This window comes from Triturus cristatus, chromosome 4_1 (assembly GCF_964204655.1).
Source record: "Triturus cristatus chromosome 4_1, aTriCri1.1, whole genome shotgun sequence".
Lineage (NCBI taxonomy): Eukaryota > Metazoa > Chordata > Amphibia > Caudata > Salamandridae > Triturus > Triturus cristatus.
Window position 1 is genome coordinate 525,996,572 of NC_140585.1, and position 6,000 is coordinate 526,002,571.

The 6,000-nt window shown below is 48.8% G+C and overlaps 1 protein-coding gene across 2 annotated transcripts in view; it reads right to left on the reverse strand.

Moving 5' to 3' along the window:
* TM7SF3 (transmembrane 7 superfamily member 3) overlaps nucleotides 1-6,000 on the reverse strand; it is a 213,197-nt gene that overhangs the window by 55,981 nt on the left and 151,216 nt on the right. The gene's annotated exons all lie outside the window — the stretch shown is intronic.

A 6,000-nucleotide genomic window follows, 5' to 3' on the forward strand; every position in this document is an offset into this window, starting at 1 on the left:
TAGGAGCGGGGAGTGGTCCGAAATACCCCGTGGCAAATGGCGTACCTCTCCCACACTCCCAACATAGGCCGCCGGGACAAGGACATAGTCTAGTCGTGAGAGACTACCATGGGCTCCCGAGTGGAAAGTATACTGTAGCTGCGCGGGGTGTTTTAAACGCCAGCAGTCCACTAATCCAAATGTATCTAAGAGGCCGGGGAGCCACTCCTGTGCCCGGGGGAGGTCCCTAGGGGGGTGACGATCCAAAGATCCAGATACCACCGCATTGAAATCCCCCCCCACAACCAAAAGCCCCCCCGGAAGGCCAAGGAGAAGGCGCCCAAGGTCCGCAAAAGTGGTCGACTGCAGCCCCGGTGGGATGTATATTGACACAAAGACAACCACTTTGCCCTCCAGTCTTCCCACCAAGACCGTATAGCGTCACCTATCATCGTGGAGCACCTCATCAATCTCCAACGGGAGCGAGTTCTTCACCATGATGCCCACACCCCGTGAGCCGGACGTAAAGCCCGAGTGAGCCACTAGGCGATAGCCACGCCGATTCATGGCGCAGAAGGAGTTACCAATGAGGTGTGTCTCCTGCAGAAAGACTACATCAGGCGAGATTCGCTTCAAAAATTGCAGGACCACACCCCGTTTGATCCTGTCCCCCAGTCCATTCACATTCCAGGATAACAAAGTTAGTTCCCTACCCCCCATCATATACAAAAGCCATCATCCGTACCCCGGAGAGCACTTTAAAACCAACACAATAATACGTTTGCCTTGTGGTAAAAACGAACAACACCCCATCCCTACCCACCCACCCCAACAGAACTCCCCCCTCCCTGCACCCCTGCATGAGCCCAAACAGCCCCCCCAACGTGCAGTGTGCCTGTCGCCCCATGTGTAGTTAGACTAACTAAGCCCCCTAGAGGAGGAGGGAGAACCCCCAAGAGACCCAACACAACCTCCATAGGAGGGGAACTTACAAAAAACTGACGCAGAATTAAAAGTGGCATCATTTTCGTCCAGAGTGAGGCCCATTATGAGACCCTCAGTCCTGATCCAGCGTGCCGTCTCCCCCCGCCGCCCCCCCCCCCCCCGCCCCCCCGATCACGATCCCCGGGCAGAGTATCCAGCCAGTCCCCGGCCGCCTCGGGACGATCAAAGAAATGCGTGAGACCATCCACCTCCACACGCAACTTGGCCGGGAAAAGCATGGCATACTTGAGGTTTAGGTCCCGAAGACTGCGTTTGACACCTAGGAAGCTCAGTCTCTGCTTCTGGACCGCTGGAGTGAAATCAGGATAGAAATTAACCTCCATATTGTCTAGCTTGACCGGTCCATGCAGTCTGGAGGTTTGCAGGATAGCGTCTCTATCCCGAAAATTGAAAATCCGGGTGATGAGAGGTCTCGGAGGGGCTCCGACATTCGGTCGACCCCCAGGAACCCTGTGAGCCCTCTCCACAGCGAAGAATTTGCTCAGCCCCCGTGGCTGGAGATGGGTAGCAATCAGGTCCTCCACAAAAAGATCCGCCGCCGCCTCCTCGCGTCCCTCGGGCACCCCGATAATGCGGATGTTGTTCCTCCGTGCCCGACTCTCGGAGTCCTCCAGGCGTCGATCCATTAGCGCCGTCGCCCGACTAAGCCGGCGCACCTCCGTTTGCAAGGCCGCCACATCTGTCGTTAGGCCCGATGCGGTGTGGGCCAAAGAATCTACTCGGTCATTGGTTTTGGAAAGATTGGCCCTCACCAGGCCAACATCCACAAGGACCGAGTCAATCTTCTGCGCCAGTGTATCAAACCGCTGGCCCACCGAGGCCTTCATCTCGGCAATGGCGCCCATAACATCTCGCAGAGTCAAATCTGCGGGCAGGTCTGGGGCATCAGGAGGACTCTCAGGGGGCTTGCGCGGTCCATCGGGCGATCCCTTCTGGAGGGTATAGCGGTCCATACTGTTGGCCTGATGGACGGCGCCGCGCCGGGTCGATTTGGTCTTTACCCGGTCTCCATCTTGTTTCGTGGCCATGGCCGCCAGTCTCCCAGTCGCACCAGCCACGTCGTGTAGGGCAGGAAAGCAGACACAGGATCCGGGGGGGCCCCCTCGGGGCAGCGGGGTGGATCACAGCCTGCGGGCAGGCAGGGTCTCCCAGCAAGGCCACACCAACACCAAGGGCTCCGCGACCCAACCTTGCAGAGACAACAAGGTGGTGCGAAAGCGAAAGTGAACGTGCGGGGCACGCGAGTCGCCAGGCCCTGCCTGCCGCTGTTGTTCACTTTGTCACTGGATCACCCCACTGCGCAAATCCGGGGTCCGGCGAGGGGAAGGCCGCACACTTCAATCGGTGCTCACTCCGGTGTCCGAGGTCCGATTCGGAAGCGGGAAACGGGTGCCACCTCAGCTCAGGTTCACCAACCTAGTCCCCTCATCCAGAGCAGGATAATGTCAGGATATTCGTAGGAGGTCGCGGAGGTCCTCGGGAGCCCCGCACCTACGCGGCCATCTTGGTTGCGCGCTAGGCTCCTCCCCCCACTTTTACTTTTAATTCTTTGTTTCAATGTTTATTCAATTTGTGTTACTCTTTCCAGTGCTTTGCGACGATGTTCACACAAGCACAGGAGCACCATTGAGTTTGAAATGTCACGATTTTATTAATAATAACCCAATGCATTTCGGGATTAAAAATCCCTTCATCAGGGGTATCTAAAATACAAAAGAAATAATTTTAAATGATGCCATCAGATTTGTCATTACACTCCCAATACAACTGACAACTGAGTTGCTTCCGTTTTACCCTACAATTATTTCTCCAGTAAACATTTGAAGCAACATTTCAAATATGTATTAAAACACTGCAAGTCTGATGGCACTACACAATCCAATATTATGGACAACGGTCCTTTTAGCAAAACACCCATGCCATTAGCAAAATGCTGTATTTAGTCAGTAAATCCTCGTGTGAAAAGCCAACGCTTTCATTTGCTTTTGAGCAGCTTCGCTTCTAATCTCGCTTACCGTGACATTTGATGAAAGACGTCCCTTATTGTAAAACCTAACTTGCAAAATGCCCTTAAACAGCATGCCGAGTTCCATAACGTGTTCACATTTCATTGCGTGCCGAGGCGCGCTTTTCCTTTCAATGAGATGGGATGCGTGGTTTGTTCTGAGGAATGAAAGGAGGAAGGCGAACGAGTGCGTTACACAAACTGTCTGCAGTTTAGATTAGTTAACAGCTTCAGTACAGAGACACGCGACTTACCACCTGAGGGAAGTTAGGCGGGCTGATGAACCTTGAGCAGGCCTTGGAATGTTTGCTGCAGTTTCTCATTGAAAGGCAAAGCGTCCCTCGGCACGCAATGAAATATGAACATGTTATGGAACTCGGCATGCTGTTTAAAAAGAAATGGGCATTTTGCAAGTTAGGTTTTACAATAAGGGACGTCTTTCATCATATGTCACGGTAAACGAGATTAGAAGCTAAGCTGCTCAAAAGCAAATGAAAGCGTTGGCTTATCACACGAGGATTTACTGACTAAATACAGCATTTTGCTAATTGCACGGGTGTTTTGCTAAAAGGACTGTTGTCCATAATATTGGATTGTGTAGTGCCATCAGACTTGCAGTGTTTTAATACATATTTGAAATGTTGCTTCAAATGTTTACTGGAGAAATAATTGTAGGGTAAAACGGAAGCAACTCAGTTGTCAGTTATATTGGGAGAGTAATGACAATTCTGATGGCATCATTTAAAATTATTTCTTTTGTATTTTAGATGCCCCTGATGAATGGATTTTTAATCCCGAAATGCATTGGGTTATTTTTAATAAAATCGTGACATGTGGAACTCAATGGTGCTCCTGTGCTTGTGTGAACATCGTTGCAAAACACTGGAATGAGTAAAACGAATTGAATAAACATTGAAACAAAGAAGGATTCAAAGTAAAAGTAATATGGATAAACAGAGGATTAAACTATTTGAATGTAATTCATTTGATTCATTAAGATATGTGGCTGTGCAGCTTGGTGAATCTGAGTAGGTTCCCTCGTGTTTTATCCATTTATTTATACCATGCCAGTGAAAATAAATGAGGCCCAATAACAAGTTGTTTGGAATAAGCATACTAATGAAAGCAGATTTCCACATTTATCACCTAAATTCAAAGGTACTAATGCCACAGTAGTCCAGAACCGACTTGGGCAAACGCCACTTATTCCCTCAGATTACATTCTAGAACATCTAGAACACCTTTACCGAAGAAAACAGGGCACTACTCACAAGGTCAACTTATTTGATCTCACTAATCATTTCTTTTTTTTTTACAACTTTATTTTCATTTTATTGCACAGATCCAAGCTACTCAACATAGAATAGTATAATATACAATGGTGATGTGGCTCTGTTTAGTGGCAGGCTTGCGCCCCATTACAATTAGCACAATCGTGTTATCACCACAATGGAGGAGGCCATATATTCAACCTGGCCCGGTAGTGTCCTTGGGGGCTCCAAGTCTGTATCCAGAGGTGAACCCATCTCCCACAGTCACAATGAGGATTCCTCATTACCTCTTGGGGTGAAGAGAGGTCACAGAACCAGGACTGTTGTAGTAGGTCTGACATCACTGCCGGGTCTCCGCCTCTCTTTGGAGTTATTTTCTGTGGAGCCCTAACTTATCAAATGTATAGGCCATATCATGATCCATCTCTGATCGTTTTCTCATTGCTTCACCACAGGATGAGTGACGGGGCCAAACATTGGTTCCACATTGCGCCACTGACAATCTGTAAGCGACAAATGTGGAATCAGTTTTCCAAGCGGAGTATTAGGCAGAAAGATTGTTCTCGCCCATATCTCCCAGAGGCGGCTGCAAGGGCAGAATTACTCCTATTGTTGCTCAGATACGTGTGAGAACCTCACTACAAAACATCTTACTATGAACACATGATCATCACACATGAAACATATGTACCCCTTGTCACGCAGTCCTGCCAAAAGACATCTGAACCCTCAAACATGGCTTTTAATCTTACAGGTGGAAGATAGCATTGCTTCAACCATTCTCTCATGTTTAATGCAAAGCGAGGATTTAATTGCCCGTATTCAAGCCGTGGACCATGCAACTTCTGGGGTGTCTAGTTATACGTCACTTTCCCATTGTAGAATGTATTTAGGATTATAATGGGTTTTGAATCCCTGAAAGTTTCTTTAAAGCCATGTGATGTTCTTTTTGCAAAACAGGGCTGGAGGGGGTGGGGGTGCAGGGTTCCCTACAATGTCTGTTTTGCAAAACCGGGCTTCTGGTGGGCTGGGGTGGGCCTCGCGCAGTTTATCCTGAAGATCCCTATATGACACAGTGGCATAGCTGGATTATGGAAAAGGTCTCTCTCTGTGTTGGGTAGATTAAAGTGGTGGCTCATCTCATCTGCTGTTATTAGCTCACAGTTTTCAAAAACAGTTCGCCCAAACATGGTGGGGCTCTTGAATTTCAGGTAATGAAAGTGGGGTCTGTGTTACCTGGCAAAAGGTTGTTTGTAAAATGATTGGTGATACTGGCGATGGGACGTCATGGACCCTTTATAGTGGGTTATCTTATGCCAATATTCTAGTCGGATGACAGTGAACCGAAGGGGAGAGTAAGCCCACCCTACAAGCTCTGCGAGAGAGCCGCAATAAGTGCTTAAGTGGAATGTCAGAATTTGCTTGCTCCACTTAAATCCAGGCCTTCCCATCTGGATTGTAATTCCAACAGAGCGCTGGGTGGATCTGAGCCACCTCGATGAAGGAGCAAAAAGAGCAGATATCTGGTAGGCCCAGGCCACCTTCTATGGGGAGCAAGTCAAAGTCACTTTGGAGACTGTTTCTTTCTTTTCCATACAAATTTAACCAAGTTGTCTTGGATCTGCATTCCAGCTGGATGCCTGAGGCCTCAGCACATCTGGTCAGTTCAGCATTACGGCCCTCAAAGATAGGTCTGGGTGTATGCTGAAGCAAAAAATATTGTCAGCAAAAAGTGGTACC